Source organism: Sarcophilus harrisii, chromosome X (assembly GCF_902635505.1).
Source record: "Sarcophilus harrisii chromosome X, mSarHar1.11, whole genome shotgun sequence".
NCBI lineage: Eukaryota > Metazoa > Chordata > Mammalia > Dasyuromorphia > Dasyuridae > Sarcophilus > Sarcophilus harrisii.
This window is the reverse complement of record NC_045432.1, coordinates 39,851,281-39,863,311: the sequence shown is the minus strand read 5'-3', so window position 1 is coordinate 39,863,311 and position 12,031 is coordinate 39,851,281.

The window sequence follows — 12,031 nt, the reverse complement described above, 5'->3', positions numbered from 1 at the left end:
TGACCGTAGAGCTGAAGGGAAAGGCTGTTCTTTTTGAATCTCTTTGCCCCAAGCCTGAGCCTAGGAGGCTATAGACAGAAAGAGCAGCAAATTGAGTGAGAGGCTTCACAGAATCTCAAAGTTAGGAGGAACTCCAGAAGACATAGAGATGATGGCCTGGATATGCTGAAGAATCACTTATATAACATGAGCTCCAACATGAACACTCCAGAATCTGCTTGAAATTGTCCATTGATGGCAAACCCACTGCTACCTCTCAAGACAGCCCATTCCACTTTGATACCCATGTCATTTTTAGGAAGGTTTTCCTTAAATCAAACCAAAATCTGCCTCTCTCTCTGACTTCTACTCCACTACTCCTAGTTTCACCCTTTGGGGCAAAGCAGAATAACTCTAAGCCAGGCATGTCTCACTTAAATCTTCACAAGTACTTGGTGTGGAATTCGTGAATTCAATAAGACTTGTTAAACATCTATTTTGTTAGGATAAGGGAAATACAAAATTTAAACAATACAAAGCCTCTGCTTTCCTAAAACTTAGCCTAGCAAAAAGAAAAACCCATTGTCTCCAACATGGGTTTTTGAAGCCCTCCACCCCACTACCTCAAACACTTACTACTTGTATGACCATCAGAAAATCATTCTACCTCTCTGAACCTCATTTCCTTTATCTATAAAGTGAAGATTTAATACCCAGAGTTGTGAGGGTAAAATGAGGCACTACAGATAAAGTACTTTGTAAAACCTTTAAAGTGCTAGATAAATATCTCAATGGACCACCAGATTTTCTGTGTCAACAGTTGACTTAACCCTTCAGTTTAGAACCACTGGTCTCTGAGCTGTGTTGAATTGTTTAGTACATCAACCACTGTAGACACACATAGCTAACTATATAGACAGCGTAGATCATGTGAGGTGCCCCATCTGCTTGTCCACCCTTGCCATCCATCTTACTGCAGTACCCTTAAACAAATCAGTACTACCATGCTGATTCTGGAAAGGGTCTTACCAACTGACTACTCTATGGTCCCACCTAATTCTTCCTATGACTTCTCAAGCCAAAACACCTTCTCTGGCCACCACCCTCTTGTAAATGTCTCCCCTTAATAGACTTTAGATTGAGCTTGAGAAAGGAAGTGACAGAGTCACAAGTGTATTGCCATTTTAGGAGTTGATGAGAATCTGTATAAAGGTAGTGACGGGGGAAGTCACTGATCTGAGAAGGCTTGACAAATGATTCAGTGGTGGGGAAAGATTCCCTTAGAGCAAGGACTACCTTTTCCTTTCTGTATTCCCAAAGTTTAGCCCAGTGCTTGGCACACAGTAAATACTTAAGAAATTCATTTTATTCATTCATTTAACTGTTCTTATTATTCTCCTTCAGTTCTCATATACCAATACTGTTGCTTTCGTCCATGTGAACTTGAACAAGTCCCTTAATCTCTCTAGATTTCAGTCCTTACTTCAGCAAAAGACGGGGCTGGATTAGGATATAGAAGGTCTCTTCCAACCCCTTTAGTAGGGAGTGACAGCTGCTATGATTCTGTGATCTTCTGCTGTTTGAAGACCCCACAGAACAATATATTCTTGTACATCAGAATTTTGTAAACAGAATCCCAATTTTAATATATTTAGTGAATCTTATACTGTTTTAACTGCCACCCAGAAGTATCCATGGAGTAAATTCAAATTTCTCCCTCCATACTACTTTCTGATCAGCAACTGCTTTTCCCAGACTCCACAGACAACAATCCCCTATTAACTGACTATTCAACAAAGTCCCAACCAATAGCCACTTTGCTCACTCCTCCTTTCCCCAGTTTGGAACTAAGTTGCTCTCAGAGTTACATCAATCTGCTCCCCATGTCCCCGCTCATTAACCCAATAGCTTTCCAGCCCAAAGCATCTCTCCCTGGCGACCCCTCACCTTTGTGTGTTGTCTTCTTCTCCAGTGGAATGTAAGCTTTTTCAGGGCAAGGAGCAACATTGATTATAGCCTTTGAAACAAAAAAAACACTTAATAAATGCTTTTTTTATTCATTCACTCATTCAGTATGGCATGTTGTAAAATAAAGAACCCTTTTGTAATATTTTCTATACAGTGATTCTCAGATTGCTTTTGCCCAGTTCTGATTTTCCCCCCTGAGCTCCAGCTTTGTATCACCAATTGTCTATTGGTCATTTTGAACTAGTTGTCCAAGTCAACCTATCCAAAACAGAGCTTCTCCAAATCTCTCCCTTTTCAGAACTGCCCTATTACTTCTTCCAGTCACCCAACTTTTGTAGTCTGTGTCATCCTCAATTGCTTTTCCTCATTCAAACTACAGAGCCCATCAGTTATCAAATCTTGCCATTTCTTTCTCCAGAACATCTCTTACATACACATCCTTGTCTATTTAATGACATAACTATTACCCTAGTTCAAATTTTTATCACGCTATAAATCAACTAGTGCTATAGCCTGCTAATGAGACTCTCTGCCTTTAACATTTCCTTCGAATAACTTCAAAAGTGATTTTCCTAACTTGCCAACTGACTCTTGAGAAGTTTCTTTAGTGAGTAATCATGAACTGATTGTCCATCTTTGTCTTTTTTAATGATTGAATCATGTGACTGCTTTTTAAAAATATGACATCTTATTGTTTAAAATATTAGTACCTGAAGGTCTGTATCCAAAGAGATTTAAAAAAAACAAAAAGAAAAAGGATTTATGTGTACAAAAATATTTGTAGCAGGTCTTTTAGAGGTGCCAAAGAATTGGAAATTAAGAGGATGTCCATCAGTTGAAGAATGACTCAACAAGTTGTTGGAATACTATTGTGCTTTAAGAAATGATGAGCAAAATGCTCTCAGAAAAATCTGAGAAAATTTAAATGAGCTGATGCAAAATGAAATGAACAGAACCAAGAGAACATTGTATACAGTGACAGCAATATTGTATGATGATCTACTTGGAATGACTTAGCTATTCTCAGTAATACAATGATCTAAGACAGTTCTGTAGAACTTATATGATGAAAGGTGATGTCCATCTCCAGAGAAAGAACTGGTAGAGCCTGAATACAGATCAAAGATACTTTTTCTTTGCTTACTTTATTTTTCTTGTTTTTTTCCTGTTTTCTTTCACAGAATTACTTATGTAGAAATGTGTTTTGTGTGACTACACATGTATAAGCTGTCATATTGCTTGCCTTCTCAGTGGAGGGGAGAGAGGGAGGAGATTTGGAATTCAGAATTTAAAAAAGAAAAGTATGTTAAAATTCTTTTTACATGTAATTGGGAAAAATAAAATATTAAATAAGAAAAATAAAATAAAATATTAATACCTAAAGATTAATCTTAAAAGTAGGTGCTACAATAACAGCAAGATCGTGTGATGATAATCAACTATGACAGCCTTAGATCTTCTAAGCAATACAGTGATCCAAGACAATTACCATCCAGAGTAAAAAACTATGAAGACTGAGTATGGATCAAAGCATACTTTTTTCACTGTTTTTTTTTTTTTTTTTGTTTTTTCTTTCTCACAGTTTTTCCCATTTGTTTTGATTTTTCTTTCACTCCAGGACTAATATGGAAATGTGTTTAAAATTATTATACATTTATAGCCTATATCAGAGAGCTTGCTCTCTTGGAGAGTGGGTGAGGAAAGGAAGGGAGGAGAAAAAAATTGGAACTCACAATTTTACAAAAGTGAATGTGGAAAACTATCTTTACATGTAATTGGAAAAAATAAAACACTATTAAGTGAAAAAAAAACAAATGTTATGTAAAAGTAGGTGTGCCAGGGTTACCAAGTAGACTAAGGATTGCCTCACACCCTGTCTTGTTTTCTTTCTATATGTAACAAATTGAATTTTTCCCTTTTAATAACCCCCCCATTTTTGTGGGACTTCCCCCCAACATTAAGATTGTTGCTGTGATGCCAGAACAGCCCATAAGAATTGCATGTAAAGAGAATATATGTTGTGTAAACTAAATAAAATATCGTGCTGAATTTTTCACTCTGAATTGCTTATAAATCTAATCATACATTTGAAAAAGTAATTCAAGTGAAAGAAAAATAAAATTTACTGACATAAAAAATAAAATACCTGAGCTCAAATCCAACCTCAGACACTTACTGTGTCCCTGGGCAAATCACTTAACCTTGATTGCCTTCCCCCCAAAAAAATTGAACAAAAAAAAACACCAAAGTGTTTTTCATAAAACATCTGTCTGACCTTGACATATCTTCACTACTCACCTCTAGAATCAAATACCATCCAAACTCTTCTCTTTGCCATTTAAAGTTCTTCATAATCTTTCTCCTTTCCATCTTTTCAGTGTTAACACATTGTTCTCTGCCAAACACCCCATGTTCTACATATACTGACCCACTGTTGGAAGATGCTTTTGTGTTTGTATTAGAAAGAAAAACAGACCTGAGTAGGAAGTAGGGGGTAGAGGAAGACCTGAATTCCAGTCCTAGATCCAATGGCTGCATGACATTTTCCATTTCTGAGACTGTTTCTTCCTCTGTAAAACGGGGATACTAATATTTCTGATATCGGTCTCAAAGGCCTGATATGAGGAAAGTGCTTGTTAAAACTTATAGCATTGCACTATAAATGTGAATTCTTCGTATTCTTAGTTATAAAAGAAAACCAAAAGAAATCATCTTGCCTGCAGCTGTCACTCCCCACTAAAGGGGTTGGAAGAGACCTTTTATATCCTAATGCAGCCCCATCTTTTGCTGAAGCAAGGACTGAAATCTAGAGAGATTAAGGGACTTGTTCAAGTTCACACAGACGAAAGCAAGAGTATTGGTATATGAAACCAAATGTTTTCTTTCCAGATGTAGTGCTTTCTGTCTCTCTAAGGTGATTACCTACATGTGGTACATACAGGAATCATCATTATCATCTAATATTTTTTCCTCATAACAACCCTGAGAGGTAAAATTATTTTACAGATGAGGAAACTGAGGCAGGTAGTGGTTCAATCATTTAGCTAACAAATGTCTGAAGCAGGATTTCCACTCAGGTCTTCCTGACTCCCAATCCAGTATACTATTCTGTGGTTTTCATAGCCCTCTTGTGATTTGGCATTTGGTCAATTCTGTTTGACCCTCTCTGTGAGCAGGAATGTGTGTGACTTGGGCCTTAGTCTAGTGGTACTAATATACAAGAGCCCACTCTTCAGTTTTCATTGTGCCTGCAAATTCACCTGCAAATTCTACAAATCTAGGGTTTGAGGCAGCACTTTGTTGATTGCCTAGACTGGAGAAAATCTTGGAGAATGTTAATAATGCCGAACAGTTATCTGCACACCCCTGCTTCAGTTCTTCCCAACACCCACCTCGGTGTATTTGTTGTTTTCCTGAGCTGCCTTCCAAATCTGGGAGTTTTTTTCATTCTTTTTAAAAATTTCCCTACTTAGTAGTGTTTTATTTTTGGATTCACTTTTGTAAAATTTTGAGTTCTGATTTTTTTCCCTCCCTCTCACCCCTCGCCAATATAGCAATCAATCCGATATAGGTTCTACATGTACAATAAGCCTATTTCTACATTAATCTTATTGTGAAAGAATCAGAACAAAAGGGAAAACCCATGAGAGAGCAAAAAAATGAAAACAGTATACTTTGATCTTCATTTACTTTCCATAGTTCTTTCTCTGGATATGGATGGTATTTTCTATCCCAAGTCTGTCGGGATTGTCCTAGATCACTGTATTACCTAGAAGAGCTGTCTATCATAGTTGATCATTCTACTTGTTGTTACTGTGTACAACGTTCCGGTTTTGCTCACTTCATTCTGCATCAGTTCATATAAGTCTTATTTGTAAAAGCCATGTCCCAAGCCTGGAATGCACTCCATCCTCATTTCTGTTGACTCTCATTCTTCAAGCCTGCCCTCAGATACCATTGTCTCCCTGAAGCATTTTCCCATTCTCCCAGTTCTTCCTCCAGCCTTTCTCCTTTCCTCATTTAAATTACCCTGTATTGACTTATGTGCTTAACAAATGCTTTGTTGACCTTTTTATCATGAGCAAAAATAAAGTGACTCCCATTTCTGTAGAACTTTTAAGCTTAGTTAGTACTTCCTTACAATTAGCCCTATCACTTGGGCAGTGTGTGAATATTTTAGAGATGAGGAAATAAGTCAAATGACTTGCCTAGGGTCACATAGCTAGTTGGCCTGAGGCCCAGTTCCCTTGCTTCCAGGCTTTCTGCTGTCTCCAGTATATACCATACTGTCTTTCTCATATTTCCAACTCTATGAATTTTCTTGTCATTTGAGGGAAGAAATGTGCTTTGCTAATGAGCCTGAGGGATCATGAGTAAATGCTCAAATGTTCTTGAAAATGCTGTTTTCATCCTTAGCAGTATGCCATTTAGTCAGTCATTCCACCTATGCAAAATCAGTTGATGTAACATAACTTCTAGGGAAGACAGCAATAATTTTAAGGTCCCCTGACCTTAGGGGACTTCTGTTCTACAATCTGTCAATGATTCTAAATCTTCTGGGTTTAGAATCTATGATCCTGAGGCCCCCTCATCTAAAAATGTTATTGTCCTGTCAGTGATTATAAAAGTCCTCAGGCCTAGGACTGATTTTTCTTCCCTTAGACTTTAGGGAAGATATGTTAGTGATCCTGAGCCTATTATTCTAATAATCTGTCTGTCATTATTTCAAGTCTCCTGGCCTTAGAACAGTCCTACAAACATTAGTGTCTGTTGGTCAGTGATGACCATTGGAAACCACTCCTTGGTTCTACCCCTAGTCCATAAAATCAGAATGTCAATGAACATGAACAACTGGATAAAGGTATCTCCTTGCTTCTGTTTCTTTGTTAAACTCTCTTGGAATTCAGACCGCATCAATTGGCATTACAATTACAATAAACTTTGCTCCTTGACTTGAATATGGGTTCAAACCTGAAAATTCTTTTGAGACACTCTGTGACAGGTCTGTGACCCCAACCTTTTGGGGTTCGTTCCCAACTTCAGCACAATCACAGAAAAGAAATGAAATAAAAGGCATTTTCACAGTGGATGTAAAAGAGAAAAGGTAACAGCTTTGCAGACCGCACACACTCGTGGGCTTATTCCTGATAGTCACATCTTGTCCTTGTGCCTGTTTTTGGACTTGGAATCAGACCATTCCTAGCTGCCAGTTAAGCATTTTAATTTTGACTGTTGTCAAAGCTTGGAATGGTCTGATTCCAAGTCCAGGGTTCTCCACTAAAAAAGAAACCCAATGTTGGAAAAATGGATTTGCCATCAGAGGAGCTAGGTTTCAACTGACTCTGTCACTTACTATTTGTGTGACTTTTGGCAAATCACATGACATCTCTGGGCCTCAGTTTCCCCAACTGTAAGATGAAAGGGTTGAACCCAAATATTTTTAATGTTATCTTTGGTTCTAAATCTATAATCCCATCATCCTATACTCTATTGTGACAATGTCCACTAGGGTTTCTAAACAAGCACAGCATGATATATGTATCACTAATCTGGGGGTCAGGAAAATCTGGGTTCAAATCCTTCTTTTTGAGACTCTGTGCTAGTGAGGAAGTCACCTAATCTCTATGTTGCTCAAATAACTGCCTAGGCCTTGGCTATTTGCTAGCTGTGTGACTTCAGGCCAATCACTTAACCTCTAAAGCCTCAGTTTCCTCAACTGTAGAATGGGGAAATTGGACTGGAAGATCTCCGAGGTCTCTTCCTGCTCTAGATCTAGGATCTTGTCATCTACAAAATCAATGATGGCTTGCTACCTGGGAGTTTCAAATAGCCTTCGGAATGGCTCACTCGTCAGGGTTTCACAGGCAAGGTGATCTGTGTGTTCATTCATATTTCCTGCTTGCTCCTTTACCCTCTATCAGATTCCCAACAATAGGAAGCTGGGGAGAAAGAACAAGTGCTGGAATCTTCACTTGAGTTATTAGCATCTTGATGCTTCCCGTCACCTCCTCAGTAAGTTATCAGGCTTTTGGGCCACAGTAGATCAGTCCAACAAAACCCCATGATTCTGCTCTGACTCTGTCTTCTGGTTTCCTTTAAGACTCAGCTCAGATTCCACCTTCTGCAAGAGGCTATTCCCAGTTTTACCGCCTTTCCTTAGAGATTACTTCCCATTGAAACTAGGCCTAGTGTCTCACTAGCATGTGAGCTTCTCAAAGGCAGGAGCTGTTTTTTCCCCCATTCTTTGTATCCCTATCACTTAGCACAGTGCCTGGCACAGTTAGTGCCTAATAAATGATGATAAACTGATATATGTTCAATAGAAGCTTCTTCTGGGTGCCATCTCTTCCCCATCCCCACTAGGCCCTCCCCAGATCCTCTCCACTTAAAAGTGTTCTCTCTCTCCAAATTGTCCTAGAGTGCTTGCCAGGATCTCTCCTTTCCCCTCCATTGCTTCCTACATTGTATAAGACTTATCGGTATACTTGTAATTCCCTACCACCCTCCTTCTCCATGTGAAATAGAATGTAATGTCTCCTTGAGGAAAGCGATTTCATCATTTTTCATCTTTCCTTCCCCTGTGCCCTCCATACAGAAGATGCTTAATAACCAAGAGGATGAAGGGATTCAACATCTTCTTATAAGGAGCTGGGGATGTTTAGCCTGCAGAAGAAGAGACTTAAGGGGGACATGATCACTGTCTTCAGATATCAGAAGGGCTACCATGTGGAAAAGGGAGTCGATTTCTTATTCCATGTAAGCTTCTGAGTGCAATATACAAATGGGCAAAAGTCATAACGAAGTAGATTGGAGTTCAATAAAAGGAAGCATTAACACTTAGAACCTTCCATCAATGAAATGGACTGCTCGGCACCAGCACTGGAACTGTCACTTGTTGAGAATGTTAAAAGGATGTTGATTAATCCACTTGTCAGGTGTGAGGGGAGATTAGATCATCTCTTAGAGCCCTCCGGCCTCAGATTCCATGAGCCTTCGATTCTAATCTGAGAAATTAATCCATGTTAAGTACTTTTAGTGGCTACACTGGCAATAATCCCATATCTACCATCCACATATTCTGACAGATGCCTTTTGGAAGCACAGAACTTTAATTTAAAGCAATAATTCTAATAGTGGGGATTTTAGACTGGAGTCGAGGCAGGGAAGGAGGAAAGAAAGAGAATTTCAGGGCAGATGGGCCCTTGTAGAACCTTTCTTATGACACTATACAGCTATCTACTCCACCATTAGGTAAAGAGAGTCATGATTCCTAGTACCTTGGGCACAAATAGACCCGACCTTTACTTTTCCTTATAGCAAGTTGGAACAGTCAGACATCCAAGATCTGTGATCTCATTGCTGTGGAAACTCCCTCCATCAATGCAAATTGCAATGTATTTGTAAATTAGCAGATAAGTCAGGGTGTCTAAATGACTTGTCCATGGTCACACAGTTAGTAATGGGAGAGGTGGGATGGGAAGCAAGATCTTCTGGCTCCAGGACCAGTTCTCTAGTCATTTATACCATGACAACTCTTACTCTAGAAATCTGTCTCATGAAGTAATAGATCCTTGAAGTATTGATGATAATAACAACCATAACAATAGCTAATATTTATATGGCACTTTATAGCTTGCAAAGCCTATTGCATACAACAGCTCCACTGATTTTCCCATGTTACACTTTGCAAAGAATGCCTCTTATATATAAGTCTAATCTCATCTGAGCCTCACCATAACCCTATAAGGTAGATGCTATTTTTTTTACTTTATTATATTTTTTAAAAAATTCAATAGTATTTTATTTTTCCAATTTACAAGTAAAAATGGTTTGCAACATTTATTTTTATAAGATTTTGAGTTCCGCGTATTTTTCTCCTTCTTCCCTTCCCTTCCCTCTCCCTAAGACAGCAAGCTATCTGATATAGATTATATATGTACATGTTTAAACATGTTTCCCTATTAGTCATTTTGTGAAAGAAAAATCAGAACAAAAGGGAAAACTCATGAGGAAAGAAACAGCAAACAAAAATGATGAAAATAGTATGTTTTGATGCGTATTCAGTCTCCATAGTGCTCTGGATGTGAATGGCATTTTCTATTCCAAGTTGTTGAAATCAATGTATTGCTGAGAAGAACCAAGTCTATCATACTTGATCACCATATAATCTTGTTGTTGCTGTGTACAAATGTTCTCCTGGTTCTGCTCACTTCATCAGTGTCAATTCATGTCTTTCTAGGTTTTTTTTTCTGAAATTAGCCTGCTTGGGTAGGTGCCATAATTATATCTGTTTTACAGATGAGAAAACCGAGGCTCAGAGAGGTAAAGCAGCAAGGATCCCGGGTCATAAAACCAGAGATAAGCACTGAATTTGATATATGGAAGGGGCCTTCTAGTCTCATCCAGTCTAAGTCATACTCAACAGGAATCCCTCCAACTGTGACACATCCAGCCTCTGCTTAAACCTCCAAGGAAGTGGATTCATCTCTTAAAGTAACCTATTTTATTTTGGGCCAGTTCTCATTGTTAAGAAGTTTACCTAAATTTGCCTTCTTATAATTCTCCCTCTCCTCCCCCCTCTGCTCCTGCTTCTGCTCTCTGGGACCAAACAAAGAATCTAATCTTTCTTTCTTATGACGGCCTTCAAAAACATAGCTTCCATACCCTGATTTTTCTCTTATCTAGGCTAAACATCCTGAGTTTCTTCAACTGATTCTCATATGGGTTCAAGGCCCTTCATCATCTTCTGCTATAGTCTTATGCTTTATTTCTGCTATGACTATTCCTTGAGGCCTTGGTATTATGTTTTGGGCAAACAGCTCCAGTAGATGTCTGGATAACCGAAGTCTCCCATTACTACCATATTGGACTTCTGTGTTAAATCTGTGATGTTTCTTGGATTCTTCATCTATTTTCTTTTTCTATCCATGAATGTTAATAACAAAACTCTTTTTCTTCCTCTGCTAAATTCTATCCAAATGCTCTCTGTGTTTTCCTGCCTCTCTATGCCTAGGCTCGCTCATATGAGTATGCCTATTTAAAATACAATGCTACCCTGCTCTCCCTTGCCTGGATCTTTGGAATAAGTCATCTTCCTACCATGAGATTTTCATTCCATCTGAGGCCATTTGCTTCCTCTTAGGACTTTTAGATCTTCCTGCTATTTGCTCAAGCTTTGGGTACTTAAGTGTAGCAGGCTTTGCAATTGGGGACTACCTGATAATATTGGTCTACTCACTGATATGGCCTGCTTAGCAATACAGCCTGGTTGGCAATATGATCTACTCGATAATATGGTCTACTTGGTGCTCCCAGTATGTGCCATTCTGTAGCCTGCCATCATATTTTCACCAAGGCTTTGTCCTGTGCCTGGAAAATGCTCTTTTACTAGGTTTCTTAGAATCTAGAGCATCCTCCAGATTCACTTCAAAGGCTACCTTCTATGTGAAGATATTCCTATTCTCCTGCTTTCAGTAGAGCTCTCCTCACCCCCGTACATGTTGTTGCCACCAATAACATAAGTTGTTCAAGAGCAGGAACATTTTCACTCGTTGTCTTTATATCCTCAACATTTGTGATGGTGTCTGGTACACAGCAGGGTTCTTAATAAATGGCAGTTGATTTTATGGAAAACTTAGGCCCACAAGAGAAACAACTGTCCCAAATTAGAAGTGGTTTTGCCCAGAATATAAACTTGGACTGGAGGATACCAGGCTTTCTTAACTAATATTTAAATATATGTTAAACTAGAACTCCTGATGTTGCTGATGCCATTGCTGAAACTTAAGCTCATGAGTTAAATTGTGGTCTTTGCATTGTGGTTAAGCAGACTCTAAACTAACTTGCATCAGATAAGATCAATGGAAAGAGGATGCTCATAAGCAACGTAGACCTTGGAAAGCTGTAAAGGTGCAGAAATAAGTATCTCTTCCTTCAGTATTACTGCCTAGAAGCTGGTCTCTTGCTTCAGATGGTCTCACTTATATTTCTCAGGCCTAATGGGGCTTGGGGGATGTGAAGAGAACACCTTTCTCCTTGGCAATCACATTTCAATGAGTTTAAAAGTACCAAGAGGTTAGTGTCA